This window comes from Sus scrofa, chromosome 13 (genome assembly GCF_000003025.6).
Source record: "Sus scrofa isolate TJ Tabasco breed Duroc chromosome 13, Sscrofa11.1, whole genome shotgun sequence".
Lineage (NCBI taxonomy): Eukaryota > Metazoa > Chordata > Mammalia > Artiodactyla > Suidae > Sus > Sus scrofa.
This window is the reverse complement of record NC_010455.5, coordinates 20,462,811-20,479,405: the sequence shown is the minus strand read 5'-3', so window position 1 is coordinate 20,479,405 and position 16,595 is coordinate 20,462,811. Positions and strand designations below refer to the sequence as shown.

Here is a 16,595-nt window from a genome sequence, read left to right as displayed (position 1 = left end):
AGCTCTGTAGCAAGGATGTGATATACTAATCAATAAACTCATTTTACTCGATACATAAGGGTAGTTGTTACAAGTACATTTGTTTTAAGTAAATTTTTGAAATTTCAAAAAGAAAACATTTTAAATATTAAATGTGTTTTTGTGATATGAAGCTTTCTGTGGATGTCAAAATTTCATGGTTATGAAACAATACAGAAAACAGTATGTAAAAGAGTATGCCAGCTGTGTGTACAGAATGATTACCAAGAAAAAAAATGGAACATTATGTGATAATGAATAAATGCTGGAAAAAATACTCTAAATTTTTTTACGTGTCATGGAATAAATAATAGGGAGCTATTTGAATAATTTTCTAACTATCAATTTTCCTGTAACATTATTTTTCCACTTGTAAAATGAAACAAAATTGTTTTAAAGACTAACCATATTGGACAGGGATATTAAATTTTTGTCTGGACATAAAGTTAAACAACAGCTACTAACCAGTTAGTTAGGCTGTCCCAGGCTCTAGAGTAAGTATGTTTAAATGCTTTGAATCCTTAATTTTCAAAAAAAAAAAAAACTTTTCAGAGAAAAAAAGGTTATCTCTCATTAGTAGATTAGGAAACTTAAACTCTAAGTCACAAGGCTAGTAAGAGACAGAATTGGAAAAGATACATGATTCTTTTTTATCCACCATATTCTTCAAGTTTGTGAAACCTAATGCTATACTACTTTACAGTCATGACCAATGAGTTTTCTCAATGTGGCCAAGTATGGAAGGTGTGGAGGATGGACTACTGAACACCTTATCCTTATTCCTGTTCTCTAATATTCACTAACCCAAGATCCAATAACACTTGTTACAGCAAAACTGTAACAGAGAAGAACAAACCTGACTCCATATTGGACCCATTCCCGTGGTTTCCACCTTTGCAAGAGCTTGGCTATCTTCACTTGGCCATAGTGGCCCTGACTCTTTGTAAAAGAATGTTTCCTACAGCCTGAAATATAAATGATAGACCATTCTCAAGGCTCTGACCTTTCAAGGAATCACAATTTTCCATTCACATAGAAATAAGAAGTTGCAAAACAGAAAATAACAATTGTCTTATCTATAAGAACACCGTGTCCAGATATGTATAGACAGTTGCAAGACCACAAGAATTCCAGTATTCAGAAGTTTACAACAACCAGCCATGCTCCTCACCTTTTAGTAATAAAAGCTTCCTAATTCTAACTCAGATAAAAATGGTTGAGACACTAGTCCAACATCTCTTCAATCTGCTGGCTTTCCAAATAAGGTGGCTATTCCTTGCCCTAATAATTTGTTTCTTGATTTATTGACTTGTCACACTGGGGAGCAATACAAGCTTAAACTCAGTAACAAAACCACAATTTCAAAAGATCATGCTCAAACTGTCATTAGAGGAAGAATGTAATTCTTGTCTCAGTGGAATCTTTTTGTGTGTTTTTGCTTTCTGTTCTCTGAGATGGGGAGAGGGAAGAGCAGTAAATAAATTTGATTGTATTAGGCCTCATACATGTACCAGAAAATTTAAGGGTTTCAATGTTTAGATAGGTATTTAGAGGGACAAAACTGTTTGGTAATTATTTGCTAAATTTTGCGGAGGAATTTTAGAAAGTCTTTTCTGAAAATAGGTCTGTTTAACACTAAGACTATGACCACATTTACATAATGACGTACAAAATGCATAACTTTTTCAAAAGTCAACATATTTACAGCTTGATTGTGAGGAAGGGGCATATCCAGATAGCATTCTGACTCACTTATTTAAAGGCCAAAACATATTTTTAGTGGACAGTGAGTATGAGGATATGTAGCTTTCAAAGGGGGAAAAACATAATTTAAAAATCACCATCATTTGTCTCATCCTTTATTTTGTCCCTGGGGTTTTCTTTTTTTCTCTTGGTATTTTCCACAGGAGAGTATTTCAAGACCAGGATTTATAGAATTTAAAAGGATTTTGTGCAAAAAGAAGCAGACACCATCCTGATTCTATCCTTCATACATTACTCTGCAGGACTAATATGGAGAAAGCTTGAAATATCTGATGTTCAACAGTGATGACACCTAGATCTATCCTGTGCTACCAAAGGGAGGCAAAAACTTTTAAAAGAAAAAAAGAAAAGCATGGAACAAAAGCATCAGTGAGTATTTTACCATAGGATAGCTATTTAATTGAACTCTAGAGCCTATTTTTGTGAATCCCATGGGTAATAGACACACAAACTTGTCCAGCCTAATTCTTTTCTCATAATAATGACCCACTGAAACATCACTGTCTGGCTAGAATACATGTACCCATCACTCATATTTGAGAAACTGTCCCTCTCTTACTACAGCTTCCCCATTAAAAAAAAATGTACATGCAAATTGTTCTCCATTACTTTTCTACAGTTCATTCTGATAGTCCTTACTCTTTAGCCTTGGGTATCTGTTGCCCAAGTTCTCTGTCTGGCCTGACAGACTTCTCCAGACATCATAGCCATTAACCATTTACCATTGATTCTAGGGTGGTTCTGGTTTTAAGGTGTTAACTTCTTCTCCTCATCCTGGCCCCTCATTTACTTTGCAGCTGCAATGTTGAACGGTATGTATTATGTGGGCAGATGGCACATCTAGAAATGGCTCCACAGAGGAAAACAAAAAACACCAAAGCCAGAAGAGCTGATTCTCAGAATCTAAAGGCTTTTGAAATAACTTCTGTCTTCTCAGTTCAGGTTCTTTCTATGACTTTATTCAGAGTTATTTTGAGGACTGGTGTGAAACATGATACAGTAGATACTGTCTGGGATTCTTTCTAGACTGCTTTGTGCATAGAGCAAGATAATGTGAGATGAACTTGCTTTCCTACATAATTATTGGTGACTCACTCAGAGAAGAAACTGTGTAGGGGTCTCATTCTTATATTCTTATTAAAAGAAAGAGTCTCATTCTTATATTCTTATTAAACAATTCGGAGCCACAGGGAGCCACTCATTGAAAGGATCAATCATTCAAAAGTCCTTTCTACTTACCTTAAACAGTGGTTTCTTGATCTTGCTTGTTTGTCTGTTTAAACAGGGCTCTTCAGCATTTGTCCTGAATGTTATGAAAGACACTCGATCCATTTGCATTTATTATTGTGCCCCAACTAAGCATATCACAAAGATGTTTCCATGTAACACGTGTCCATCAAAGATGTTCTGCCAAGTGAACAAACACAAAAATAAAATAACTCACTTGGAAAATATGGTAAATGCTATATCTTTCAATCAGGAATTAACAGGAACATTATCATATTAAATATATATGTATATACATACACATACATACATAGTAAATTTTATGTAAAATCTATAGTGCCCTGTAGAACTAGTACTTCATGAAACACCTGTTAGTTATCACTACACATCATCTTAGGGCCAAAATCAAAGTCCTTTTCTTTGCTCTTAGAGACATCAAACCACTGTGACAATTATCAAACAGAGGTCTCCAGGGATTCATGATTTATTCATTTTTGTATCACCACACAGTGCCCAGCCAGCATGGAGTTGTATTCAGAGTCAGCGACCACTTAATATTTAATGAGGAGGAATTCCTGTTGTGTCTCAGTAGCAACAAACCCAACTTGTATCCATGAGGATGTGGGTTCAATCCCTGGCCTTGCTTAGTGGGTTGAGGATCTGTCATTGCCTTGAGCTATGGTGTGGGTCACAGAAGCAGCTTGGATCTGGCATTGCTATGGCTGAAGCATAGGTCAGCAGCTCCAGCTCCAATTCACCCCCTAGGCTGGGAACTTCCATATGCCATGGGTGTGGCCCTAAAAAACAAAAAAGGAATATGTATATATACACATACATGAATAAACATATTAATCACTGACTAGAGTCTAGAAACACATTTTCTGTAAAAGAAACAACTTTAGTCATTGCTCATCGCACTGGACTTTTGCATGGGTTTAAAAAAAAAACAACTACACAGGGAAAAAAAAAACAGTTCAATAGCATGTCATCATTTATTCAAATAATTTATCACCTCTTTTGTCTCTAAACTACACTAAATTTTAAACTATGTTTCCAAGAGTTTGCACATCTTCTACCAAATGCTTGTGTCTTAGGTGAATACTTGGAGCTGTCTTATTTTTAGAGCTTCAGAGTTATAAATCCTGAGTGGGAAGAAGCATTTAAGACAGACCAACAGCTTCTTTTCCTAGATGTGGCAATGAAGATGGTTTGGAGCATTTGCCCAAGGTCAGAGCATGAGGCAATGAAGATGGTTCAGAGCATTTGTCCAAGGTCACACAGGAGAAATTTTCATAGAGGTACTTTGTACTTTCTCCCCCACCCTCTGTGTGTCCAACAGTCCCTTGCACATTTAATATGAAAAATGCTATATTCATATTTATATCAATACCTTTCCTACAAACTACTTTTTAGACCGACTGCCTTAAAAGTCTATTATCTTAAGACAATAGAAAAATTTCCTCACTAATCAATTCATTAGACTACTGTGTAACTTAATAAGAAATGATACACGGCAGGTGTAGTTTGGGAAAGAAAATCAGATAAAGTGGTGAGTGGGTGTCCACAAGAGCTTGTAAGATTAAAGGTGAAAGGGAACCAGAATCAGTAACAAAAATTTCTTCAGTTGTCTGTGACCTCACTTCATTAGAAAGGTCTACTATGTATTGTTTGTAAAGGATACATCTGACAATCAAAGCTTAAACTGAAAGAATTAGGAAATATTGGGATAGGAAAGTGGTTTCAGTATTACTCTCAGAAAGAGTAAACTTTGAATAAATTTATCATTTGAAACAAGAGAAGTTATTTACTTTTATAAAAGATAGACCACATGGTGATAGTATGACAGTTTGAAAACAATTTATAAGAAAAAAAATAGGGGAGAATGGATAAATTTATAATTAGAGTAGCTTTTAACATAAATCTCAATCTTTCAAGGGAGTTCCCGTCATGGCACAGTGGAAACGAATCCGACTAGGAACAATGAGGTTGCGGGTTTGATCCCTGTCCTTGCTCAGTGGGTTAAGGATCCTGCATTGCTGTGAGCTGTGGTGTAGGTCGCAGACATGGCTCAGGTCTGGCGTTGCTGTGGCTCTGGCATAGGCTGGCAGCAGTAGCTCCAATTACAGCCCTAGCCTGGGAACCTCCATATGCCCTGGGTGTGGCCCTGAAAAAGACCAAAAAAAAAAAATCTCAATTTTTCAAAAGTTCAAAAATGAGTAAATATAGAGCTTTTTATAGTAAGGTTAAAAAAAAAGTAATCATTCAACAGTTAAATTTTCTATATGCAGCAAAACAACACATTGTAATTTTCTTAGAATGTAGATATAGACCAATTGTATAAGAGACCACAGGAACATCTCAATAAATTCCAAGAACTAGAAAATGTGAAGGCCATTTTCTCTGTCACGAAGCAATAAAACTAGGAATGAATAGCAACAATTTAACCAAAAAGTTATAGGGAAAAAAAGGGAGACAACTTTAAGGACTTTTCATTTTATCCTCAGAAGGTTAGTTAAAAAGATTCATGTGTTTACAAAGTCTAAAGAGAGAGTTAAAAATAATCTGTTGTCAGAAATATGTACAAGGGAAAGAAAAATCTGAGAGCTGAATTTAAAGTGCGGCTGGGCATACAGATCTGTAGACTTAATCCTGCAGAAAATTGCATCAATGGAATAGAAAACAAACAAGGCAGTATACCTGAATTTAATGGAGAAAGCTAAAGAATAAGAACTACAAAAGGAGTAAGAGTTTGGAGGAGATGAAGGTCCACAAGATCTAGTCCAGATGGGCTAAAACACTTAGCATTCACTTCCAATGAAAACTCTTTGTCAATGAGAGTAGAGTTCCCCTTACAAAGATGAGGACAAGTCTTTAGAAATTAATATCCAGTTCAATTTAAAGGGCAGTGTGCTAAAGCATTACAAAAATCTCAGGAATAATATAGAAATGCTTGGCTTTAAAAGTATACTTAGTAATAATCAAGACATTTGGAGGATTAAGGAGAAAGTCAGTTTGTGCTCAAAAAGGAACATGTTAATTTTATGCACAAGAATGTCTTCTGTGTCTTTAAATTCCTACAGTCTCACGAGTGGGAGACTAAATATATGAGACCTAAGAGCTTCCAGCCCCCACACTCTTAGGCTCCAGTATGTGCAGCGCTAAGATCATGTAAAGAAGCTAGGAAAGCTTAAATTCCTCTCTAGCTGCCACTGTCAGTAAGTCCAAGACAAAAGAAGCAGAAAGCAATGTCTACCTGAAATGAAACATTGACTTTGACCTGTTTTCTCCACTAATATATTTTCTGAGTGCTTTTTATCATGGCAGATATCATTCTCATAATTTAATTCTCACAACTTTTTTATTTAAAAAAATTATTTTTATTGTAATTTCCCAAACACAACTTTTTTTTCTACTGTACAGCATGGTGATCCAGTTACACATACATGTACACATTTTTTCTCCCACTATCATGCTCCATCATAAGTGACGAGACATAGTTCCCAGTGCTACAAAGCAGGATCTCATTGCTAATCCATTCCAAAGGCAAGAGTCTGCATCTATTAACCCCAAGTTCCCAATCCAGCCCAGTCCCTCCCCTTCCCCCTGGGCAACCACAAGTATATTCTCCAAGTCCATGATTTTCTTTTCTTGGAAAGGTTCATTTGTGCCATATATTAGATTCCAGATATGTGATATCATGTGGTATTTGTCTTTTTCTGACTTATTTCACGTAGTATGAGAGTCTCTACTGCCATCCTTGTTGCTGCACGTGGCATTATTTATTCTTTTTTTTATGGCTGAGGAGTATTCCATTGTGTATATATACCACATCTTCCTAATCCAATCATCTGTTGATGGACATTTGGGTTGTTTCCATGTCTTGGCTATTGTGAATGGAGCTGCAATGAACATGTGGGTGCATGTGTCTTTTTCAAGGAAATTTTTGTCTGGATATATGCCCAAGAGTTGGGGTGCTGGGTCATATGGTAGTTCTATGTATAGATTTCTAAGGTATCACCATACTGTTCTCCGTAGAGCTTGTACCAGCTTACATTCCCACCAACAGTGCAGGAGGGTACCATTTCCTCCACACTCTCTCCAGCATTTATTATTTGTGGACTTATTAATGATGGCCATTCTGACCGGTGTGAGATGGAATCTCACGGCAGTTTTGATTTGCAATTTTCTAATAATCAGAAGAAAAATCTCACATCAACAACTTAACCCACCACCTAAATGAATTATAAAAACAACAAAAACAAAACCTAAAGTCGACAGAAGGAAGGAAATCATGAAGATTCAAGAGGAAATCAATAAAATAGAGATTAAAAAAATAGAAAAAATGAAAAATCCAAGAGCTGGTTCTTTGAAAAGGTAAACAAAATTGAGAAACCTCTGGCCAGACTCACCAAGAAGAAGAGAAAAAAAAAATAAACAAAATAAGAAATGAAAAGGGAGAACTAGCAATTGATAATACAGAAATACAAAAATCCATGAGAGAATACTATTAACAATTGAGAATACTATTAACAAATTTGACAACCTAGAAGAAATGGACAACTTGCTAGGGACTTACGGCCTACCAAAACTGAATCAAGAAGAAATAGATCAACTGAATAGAATGATCACTACAAATGAAACCGAATATGTCATAAAAACACTACCTTCAAATAAGAGTCCAGGACCAGGTGGCTTCACAGGTGAATTCCACCAAACATAAAAAGAGGAAATTATACCCAACCTCCTTAAACTTTTTCAAAAGGGTGAAGAAGAAGGAACACTCCCAAAGACATTCTCTGATGCCACTATCTCCCTAATACCAGTATCAGACAAAGATACTACCAAGAAAGAAAACTATAGGCCAGTATCTTTGATGAACATAGATGCAAAAATTCTCAACAAAATTTTAGCCAACTGAATCCAACAACATATAAAAAAGATTGTACACCACGACCAGGTGGGATTCATCCCAGGTGCACAAGGATGGCTCACCATATGCAAATCAACCAACGTCATACACCACATTAACAAAAGAAAAGTCAAAAACCACATGACCATCTCAACAGATGCAGAAGAAGCACTTGACAAAGTCCAACATCCATTCATGATCAAAACTCTTACCAAAGTGGGTATAGAGGGTACATACCTTAGCATAATAAAAGCCGTTTATGACAAACCCACAGCAAATGTAATACTCAATACTCAATGGAGAAAAGCTGAAAGCCTTCCCACTAAAATCTGGAACAAGACAGGGATGCCCACTCTCACCACTGTTATTCAACATAGTATTGGAAATCTTAGCCACAGCAATCAGACAAACAAAAGAAATAAGAGGCATCCAAATTGGAAGAGAAGAGTTTGTAAAACTGTCACTGTAGGCAGATGACATGATACTAGATATAGAAAATCCTTGGGACTCAACCCCGAAACTACTTGAACTGATCAACAGATTCAGCAAAGTAGCAGGATATAAGCTTCACATTCAGAAATCAGTCCCGTTTCTGTATACTAGCAATGAAATGTTAGCAAAGGAATACAGAAATGCAAAACCTTTTCAAATTGCACCCAAAAAATCAAATACCTGGGAATACACCTGACCAAGGAGGTAAAAGACTTATGTGCTGAGAACTATAGAACATTCATCAGGGAAATTAAAGAAGATGTAAAGAAATGGAAAGATATCCCATGCTCATGGGTGGGAAAAATTATTATTTTTTAAATGGCCATACTACCCAAAGCAACCTGCAGAATCAATTCAATCCCTATCAAATTACCCAGGGCATTTTTCACAGAACTAGAAGAAACAATCCAAAATTTTATATGGGACCACAAAAGACCCAGAATCGCCAAAGCAATCCTGAGGAACAAAAACCAAGCAGGAGGCGTAACTCTCCCAGACTTCAAGAAAATTGCAAAGCCACAGTCATCAAGACAGTGTGGTACTGGTACCAAAACAGACATACAGACCAATGGAACAGAATAGAGAACCCAGAAAGAAGCACAGACACCTATGGTCAATTAATCTTTGACAAAGGAGGCAAGTACATAAAATGGGAAAAAGACAGTCTTTTCAGCAAGAATTGCTTGGAAACCTGGACAGCTGCATCCAAATAATTTAAACTAGAACACACCCTCATACCATGCACGAAAATAAACTCAAAATGGCTGAAAGACTTAAATATAAGACAAGACACCATCAAACTCCTGGAAGAGAACGTATGTAAAACATTCTCTGACATCAACCTTATGAATATTTTCTCAGGTCAGTCTCCCAAGGCAACAGAAATAAGAGCAAAAATAAACCAATGGGACCTAATCAAACTGACAAGCTTTTACACAGCAAAAGAACCAAAAATAAAACAAAAAACAACTTAAAGAATGGGAGAAAACACTTTCAAATGATCCAACTGACGAGAGCTTAATCTCTAGATTATACAAGCAACTTATATAACTCAACAGCAAAAAAGCCAACAACCCAATTGAAAAATAGGCCAAAGATCTGAATAGACATTTCTCCAAGGAAGATAAACAGATGGCCAATAAGCACATGAAAAAATGCTCAACATCCCTGATTATTAGAGAAATACAACAACCCTTTAAATTGAGTATTAGGTCTATCCCATTTTTTTAAGATATGGAAATGAGGCAGAACGGAGTTAAAGAACATGACAGAGGTCACACAACCAGAAGGTGTCAGAGATGTGTCTTGAACTGCTCTAAGCCACTGGGCCACACTGCTGCTCTATGGCACTTAGTTTTTTGGGATATTTTCCTTCTCTGTATCACTAGCATCCCTACTAGCTTTCTTTGCACGAGATATTATGTCCCTGTTATCCTGATTTCTGGAATTTTACTCTAGAAGAATTTAAGACTGTGGATCTGAGAGCTAACCTGCTTGAGTAAATGGTCTGAACGTATGTACCCACTTCCAGTGATTCTCTACAACTTGGCCCTCTGGTTTTTTGGTTAGGAAGTGGAAAAGACCTGTGTTTTGCAGAACATCAAATAATATGAACTTTAAATGGACATTTTATGGAAACAATAGTGCTTTGTGTTCAATAAAATATATGTGAACTTATGGATTGTATAATATTTAACCAATTTCTTTAATAAGAAATTTCTCAAAACTTTTCCTATGCTAATGTGTCACAAGCCAGATTTCTCAGGTATTTTCTACAATATACATTGAGTTTTCTTTATTGTCAGAAAAACTTTGGGAAGTGCTACACTATACAATTATTTGTTATTCAATAATCATGTCATCAGAATCTTTGTGAAAATGGTAATATTATGCTTAGACAGGAAGCTTGGACTCTGGGCCTAATGTCATATAAATCAATTAGAGCAAAGGAACAACTCTTCTGTTCTGTTGTGTCAGGAGATGGACTATATATAAACAGCTAACCTCCATCTTTATTTTTAGAGAAAGAAGGAACTGTTTTGAGCCACTGAGTTCAGTCCTATATATTTGTTTCATCCTTTCCGACATAAATTTTTATAACAAATGAAGTCTAGCTTGCATGTGAAGAAGCAGAATAAGCAAGAGAAACTCCATTAGGTTAAATCCCTGAAGGATGGGGATGTGACTCAGGTGTGTATGTCAGCTTCTCAATTCCATTTCAAAATGAACCTTCTCACCAGAGCTAGAAAGAAACCTCTGCTTATCTATGGCATCAGGCAAGATTAGGATCTTTCCATTTATGTTGGATTGAAGTGTTTCTTTCTTCTTTAAAGCATAGAGCTAATTCTCATAATACTGGATATCCAGTACCACAGAACACATCATTCTTGGTTCATTAGTAACACTTTGGTAATCCTGATGATCAAACTTCTGAGAGCAGTCTTCACTAGGTCACATCAGCACTGACAGATCACAATGGAAAGTGGGAAAATAATGGACTAGCAAAACGTTTTAAGTAACTGTACATTTTCCCCAAATAGATTACATATAAAAGATAACATGTATATACACACATGTACATATTATACATATCTAGGTTTTATGTATTATGTATGTATATATACAAACATACACATTATATATTAAAGGAAATAACAGATTGACAGTTTTAGATGCAGTCTAATACAGTTTATTCTTAAATTCTTAAGCTAGATCTATAGATAATCGATCAAACTAAATAAGATTTTTTTCCCCCTTCCTGCCTTTCTTTCCCCTCTTGGACACTCTTAAACACTCTCCCCACCCTTGGGTCCCCAGAAGTATTCCTGTTTGATAAGTACCACAAAATACAAGAATGTAACTAATTCACAGATTCCATACAAGTGACCTGGTTAAAAAAAAAAAAAAAACAGAACCAAGAATTAGTTTTTGCTTCTTGATAATTTTAGCAAACTCTAGGATAATTTTCCACCATTCTATAATTTCTACATAAAACTTATTTATTCTGGGCTCCTTATCTGTGCCCCTTGTATCTGCTTCATTAGTTTCAAGTCTTTTATCTCTTGCTCTCCTCTGGAGACTCCTGGAACATCACACTCTGCTGGTGTCCTTGCTGGCTCTTTACTTACAGTGCCTGTAATACTCTGGCACTTAGTCCTAGGTATTCTGTTCTGATGTATTAGATTGCAAATGTGGCCTCAATTCTTAGTAGCTCTTTCCATAAATCTACTGGATTTCAAGCTGGGGTCTCAAGAGGCACTGTATACATCCATCCTCTCTTTGAGATCCCTACATCATCGCCAAGTGAACAAGCCCAAGGTAGCCTAGAAGATGAAAATGATGAAGCAGACTTGAGCCAGCCCAGCTGAACCATGATGGACCCCCCCCAGCCCTAAACTGATTTAGCGGCTGTCTATGGAAGCATGGGTGACACCTGACCAAGGTCATGTTAGCCTGACTCAGATAAAAACTGCCTCATTGACCCTGGTGCAAATTGACAAACCCCAAAATGGTGAGCTCAATAATTGCTAGTTGTTTTAACTTGTTTAGAGGTGATTTGGTAAGCAACAATAGGTAATAGGTACACATTTATTTCCCTCTATTATCATCTGTCACAGACTCAAAGTTTTTGTTTGCTGTTTACTTGTGCATTGGTTATTTCCCTGCATATGTAGAATGGTTGATTTATTTGTCTTGTTCCCTGACGCATTCATATACTTAGGGGTTGAACTGGCAAATCGAAGGGTCTTAGAGAATAGTTGCTGAATAAATGAACACATGATCAGGTGAATAAATGTTAATAAATAAAATGTTCCAAAAGCACCTAGATACAAAGAAACATTTCTATCAGTTATATTAGGGATAATTTTATTCTCACTTGAATTCCTCAGTAACTTTTATGTATATTGTTAAAGTACATGTCCTATTTTTTTCAATTCTTTCTCTATCACTGTTATCTACTATTTTTCCATGTGTCTAACATTTTAAAATTATAGATGTTCTATTATAGTTAAATATCTTTAATCAAGTATTCATTTAAAATAAACTTGGTCACAATTATGTATCCACTAAATACACAATATTGTTTTTTATGCCACTAAATATACAATAATCATAACATGGTATTAAGACATGAATACAAATCAAAACCTCAACTAGATATTCTTGTATTCCACACAGATGTTTAGCATGGTCTCAGAGTCTTACGAGTTGCTGGAGTTGGTCTGCAAATTTGCTTCTGACCTTCCTGGTGGCCTTATGTGTCCTCTTCTTCTTATAAGGATGACAAACCAGGGGAAATGATCACATCATGACCTTATCCCTGCACCCTCCGTCGTGCCCTCCTCTCATCTCATGCCCACAATTCTAGAGGAAGGTGAGGCTATTTTGCCTACTACCTGGCAGGAAATCCGCTTCCCACTCCTATGTGACAGGTGGCTCTCAGACAGGTAGGCTGGTGGAGCTGGGCTTCCTTTCATGCTGTCAAGGAGCAGTGGCATCCTGCTGGTTGAAATCCACAGCCTCCCCGGCACAATGAAAGTCTCCCCTTCTTTTAATTCTCCTCCTCACAGATCTTTCAGGGATTTGCTCCTGTTGTGAGCAAGGCTGTTGCAGTTGGCAGAGCTCTGCTGTGGTCTGCTTATCCCAGGGAAGTGCATCTCCATCTGTGTGGGGCATCTGCCTTCATTCTGCCATCTGACTTGTCTTAGAGCAAACATCCAGACTTCCCTGAGGGAACCGGAGAGAAGCCCAGAGCTAACCTCAGTCTAATATGGCACCTGAGTCAACATTTGCCTTTCAGTCCCATGCTTATCAAACTTCAGTGTGCCTACAAATTATCTGGGATTCCTGTGAAAATGCAGATTCTAATTCATAAGTTCAGGTGTTGGCCTAGGATTCTGCATTTCAAACAAGCTTCCAGGTGACGCTGATGCTGCTGGACTAAGGAGGGTGGGCAGTTTAAAGGAGCAAGGCTTTAATCAGAACCTTTAGCTAGTTTGTCTCCAGTCTCTGAGCTCCCATGACAACCCACTTAATTTCAGCTGTGACTTGGTAGTGTTTTCCTGTAATCCCAACTAACTATACACCTATCACCTGAAACTGGGCTAACTCATCACCCTAAGCCTCACCACCTCGGTGCTAAAGCATATACATTGAGCTAAACTGATGAAGAGGAAAAGAAACAAAACACAATACAATTTACTTAACAATTAGTAAGTCAATAAATTGACCCGTAGATCAACCTTTATCCCTGTTTTATTTCATTCCTGATTTAGTATTTTGTGCTTGTTAGAGCCTCTAGTAAGGAAATTAAAAGAAAGACAGAGAGTTAATTCCATTAAATCCAATTCATTTCAACTTAAAGAAAAGGAATTTTTTAACTAGGTGCTTTGAAGAGACCAAGGACAATCACAGCCTATTTCAAGGACTTTACGACGCCACTAAGTAAACAGATGGTGATGGGAAAAGGAGGACAGGTAGAAGAAATGTCTGCAGACTCTGCTGCAAAACAGAGGGGCAGCATGAGCCAAGTGCTACTGGGTAGGCAAGATGGGAAAGAACTTCAGGGTCTTGCTACTCCAAGTGTAGTCCATGTGCCAGCAATATCAATACCACTTGAGAACTTGTAAGGAATGGCAATTCTTGGACCCACCCCAGAACTACTCAATCACAGTTGAGGGTACGCCAACAATCTGTTATAACAAGCCATCTAGGTGACTGTGATATACAGTCAAGTTTGAAAACCACTGGGATAAAATATGCTAAATGCTATCAATAACTAAGGAAACAGAAGTACAGTGGCATTAGAATAATACTAATCAACAGAAATATAATACAAGCCATGTATGTAACTTTAAATTTCTTATTGTCACATCAAAAATGTTAAAAAGAAAGTATAATTTTAATAATATATTTTATTTAGCCCCAAATAGCCAAACTATTATTAACATGGAATCGCCATAAAATTCTTAATGAAAAAGTTTCCATTCATGTTTATTTTTTATTTTTTTTGGTAATAAGTCTTTGAAATCCTGTGTGCATTTTACACTTTCAGAATCTTTGAATTAATACTAGTCACATTTCAAGGTTTTAATAGGCCCATGTGACTAGTAGCTAGCATACTGGACAGGGCAGGTTTTGATGTTACTATTTTGAGTGTAGTCCCTGGACCACCAGCATCAGAATCACCTGTTACATCTAGAATACATGGGCAATTGGGCCTTACTGAACAGCACAGGGAACTGTGTGTGATTGGGTCACTTTCTCCTATAACAGAGATTGAGGAAATAAGTAAAGAAACTATACTTTAAATTTAAAAAAAGAATTTGCACTCTAAAAAAACCTCCAGAAAATCTGTGTGTACTCTGCAACTTCAGAAGCACTGCCTTTGAAAGTGCTAAAGTCCACATTAGGAAAGCATTTCTCAGCTTCCTGCCTGGCAAAGACCCGGCTGAACCCTTCTAGTCTGAGCTCTGGGACCACATTGACATGGAGGAGGTGGGGATATTGAAGAGGTAAGGGGGGAGGGTGCTTTCTGGCTGGTACAATCAGAGACAGTTTGAGGAATCCTCAGGAATCCAAAAACACCTGAATTCCCACATGTAGAACTATGCAACCTGCCTCACCTCCTTCCCACGTATCTGCTCAGCATTACATGAAAATGATGTAACCATTGGATTGAGTATTAGATGGTTTTAAGCAGAAAAATTCTTAACATGGAAGAAGTTCCTGGGACAAGATAATAGAGTTGGTCTTGGTTAGGAAAAAAAGAAGGCAGAGTTCTGAGAAGGCCCATGAAAGAAAGGAATCAGTGATGCCGTTGCCCACAGGAACAACAGAGCACATGGTGAAAATGAATCGGTTTATCAAAATAAGTGAAAAAAGCTCTCTCAGCACCTGGGTTTTTGGAAGAAGGAAACAAGAAACCCATACTGCCAGACCCCAGAGCATGCTAAGTAAGGACCTAAAATGGAAAAGATGAGAATCTGCAGGCAACTTCTTTCTGCTTTATCTTGAGCCAAACTAGTGGGATACAGTTCTATGTCTCCATATTTAGGGACCCTTTGCTAAAGGACTCAGTGAAAGTTGTAATGTCTTAGGTATAATTCTAAGACAACAAGTTAACATATCTTAAAAATCTTTTTATTGGTAGGGAATAAGGCAGTGAAGGCAGAAGGGTTATTCCTGAGGGATGTGTCACAAACGCAAGACATCTTAGGATTTATTCATAAAAGTACATTTCAGCTCTTCTTTTTATACCCCGATGAAGTTCTCTGGGAAATGCTAGCAGAGTGTTCTGGAGTATGCTTCTCAGAATCTGGATGCACATAAACATAGCACTAAAGAGCTGAGCACAAAGGCACAAACCCAACTACAGATGCATCTTTGTGAACAGCCCTGTTCAGAACAGACACATTTGGGGGAATTAGTAAATGCAAGTTTTTGCTTTTTATTGTTCAAACTATAGGTAGCAAACCCTTTTTAAAAGCCCCATAGCATGGTTTTAAAGTCACCCCAGGCATACATTTAAAAAGTTTTGTTGTTGTTCCAGGCAGTACCTTTTTAGGAAACAAGTGATGATTGCTGTTATTACTGCCTGACACATTCCCAAAGCTCCAACTCTCATTTATGCAGAAGAAGTCAAATTCAATTATTTCTCATTTTTCTCCCTTAAAGGGCCCAACCTTATGTACAACTAAACTGTGTAGAACAAAACTCACTGTACATGCTGGCCATGCTGAGGAAAAATAAATGATGAGAAAGCAAAAACATAAAATAATTTCAATTACATCCACTAAGACCCATTTTGGCTGCACACAGGCAGGCATATTTATTGGTCATGTAATAGTCACCATGTTTAGAATGCAGCCCCATGACTCCTCATACACATCATCTCACTAAGACTGTCTGTGAGCAAAATGGATAAAAGCCTTCTGAAAGATCCACCGGTCAAATGCCTATGGGGCTTAGAAGCTGGGGTTTATTTAGGCTGTTTTTAGCCCAGGAAGAATCCAGAACACCAGCTGGAATGATCACCCAAAGTCTTTCTCTATAAGGACAGACTTAACTGTGACTCTGGTCTAGGCTGTTAGACATTCCTGACAACTTTCCCACCCTTGCTGAGTCCATGGATGTAGGCTTCAAACACCGGCTGTAACTTTAGACCCTGACTCACAATGGCCCC

At 37.3% G+C, this 16,595-nt stretch overlaps 1 long non-coding RNA gene across 2 annotated transcripts in view; it reads right to left on the bottom strand.

Moving 5' to 3' along the window:
* The window catches only part of LOC110256565, a 392,119-nt gene that overhangs the window by 355,694 nt on the left and 19,830 nt on the right, over positions 1-16,595 (bottom strand). For both annotated transcript variants that reach the window (XR_002338199.1, XR_002338200.1), the window contains exon 2: positions 3,022-3,189. This is a non-coding gene — a long non-coding RNA (uncharacterized LOC110256565). The remainder of the gene's footprint in view (positions 1-3,021; positions 3,190-16,595) is intronic.